This window comes from Teleopsis dalmanni, chromosome X, assembly GCF_002237135.1.
Source record: "Teleopsis dalmanni isolate 2A chromosome X, ASM223713v2, whole genome shotgun sequence".
In the NCBI taxonomy this organism is placed as follows: domain Eukaryota; kingdom Metazoa; phylum Arthropoda; class Insecta; order Diptera; family Diopsidae; genus Teleopsis; species Teleopsis dalmanni.
Genome location: NC_051848.1, coordinates 96,854,173 through 96,856,154, shown reverse-complemented (window position 1 = coordinate 96,856,154; position 1,982 = coordinate 96,854,173).

The following is a 1,982-nucleotide window of genomic DNA, read 5'->3' as shown; positions in this document are numbered from 1 at the left end:
AAACATAATTTTGGTGATATTCTTATCGTGAAGTGTGTGTAGTCAATTAAATTAATAATTCTTCTAATTAATTAGAAGTGTGTGTAATAATAAGGAATACTACGTAAATACTATAGTGAATTCTAAATTACAATGAGTGATGGAGGCAGTCGCTACACCGAATACCCCTGGATGCCGCAGGAGACCCGAGGTAATGTCTGACCATATTAAGTAATCCTACTTTAATAATGCCTTAATTTTCAAACAGGCCTACATAACAGGATCGATCGTGTCGATGTTGCCTGCAACATGGAACACACTCGTAAGAAATTTACATGTAGGCTCTCTTTTATTTTTTTTCTTAGTTGAATTTATTTGTATTTTTGTGCCCAACGTGTGGCTTCGACCCACGCCCTATGTTAGAGTCTCATGCTCTACCGACTGAGTTATTGAACGCTTTACATATTCATTACTATATTCCTTTTCTCTTCATTATTTAATAATGCAAAAATAAAAACACAGGTAAAACAAAAGTCTTAAACAAAAAACAAAAAAATAAAATTCGTATATTTATATACAAAACATATCTTTCGCATGAAAAACTCCAATTTTTTTTCCGTGCATATTGCCTAATTCATAAAGAGCATTTCCAATCGATTTTATAACTATACATTTTACGTTTTTCTTTCCCAGCTTAGCATTATATCCTTCACTTTGATTGCTTTGCTTGAAATTCCGGCGGTACACCACTTGTCCTTCCTTAAATTGCACCAGTTTTTGACGCGTTCTACTATTATATATTTGTTCTGCTTTATCATGAGCCAGTTTCAATTGAGCGGTTAGCTTCTCACGTATAATTTGATGTTTGTCAGATCCCTGTAGTATATTAGATTCTCCAGTCTGAAGCGTTGCTAACTTCCGATCAATTTTATAAGTATCCCCGTGCTGTACCATATGTGATCCAAATACCGCTAAATAAGGCGACACTCTCGTAGCACCGTGCGTAACACTTCTTATCGCGAATGCTGCATCACTCACACACTGGTCCCAATTTTTCTGGTTATCACTTACATATGCTCGGATGATTTGTAATATGGATCGATTTACTCTCTCTGCCGCATTCGCTTGAGGTGAGTACACCCCTGTCCTAATGTGGTTTACTCCATATTTATCTAAGAATACCTTGAACGTTTCAGCTACAAATTGCTTACCATTATCGGAATGAACATACTCTGGCACTCCAAACATGTGAAACACATCTTTCTCCAAGTATTTCACAACATTTGAAGCTGTGGCTGCTCTCATTGGTTTTAGAAAGACATATTTAGAAAAATGATCTAAACAGACAAATAATACTGTGCTCCCTTCCTTTGACCTAGGATATGGTCCCATAAAATCAATGTAAAGACGTTGGAAAGGTTTTTCCGTAATAAATTGTTTACCCATCATGGGCCGTTGCATTCTATTAGTAGCTTTCGATGTATTACAGGTATCACATGTTTTTACAAATGCATATACGTCACTTACCATACCTGGCCAGAAATATCGCACTCTCAATCTTGACAACGTCTTATGAATTCCTCCGTGACATGCTGAAGGGGATGCATGCACCCTCTGTAAAAGTTGTTTACGCAATTCTGTCGGCACCCACAACTTCCAGGTTGCATCTTCCTCATTTAAGTTACCGTTTCTAAATTCGGTTCTCTTATATACATAACCGTCAGATATACACAGAGCAGGTAGTTTGTTCTGCCCTTCTTCAATGGTTTTTAAAAGTTTTTGATATTCCTCAGTTAAGAAAAATTCTGACTTGAGATCAACATCAAGCTGCCGTGATTCCAAACGAAGTTCTTCCACAAACATCCGTGATAGCGCATCTGGAACAACATTTTGTGAGCCTTTTCGATGTTCTACTTCAAAATGAAAACCTTGTAGTTTAAGACTCCATCGGGCCAGTCGGCCGGATAAATCTTTCTGATTCATAAGCCATTTCAAACTAGCAT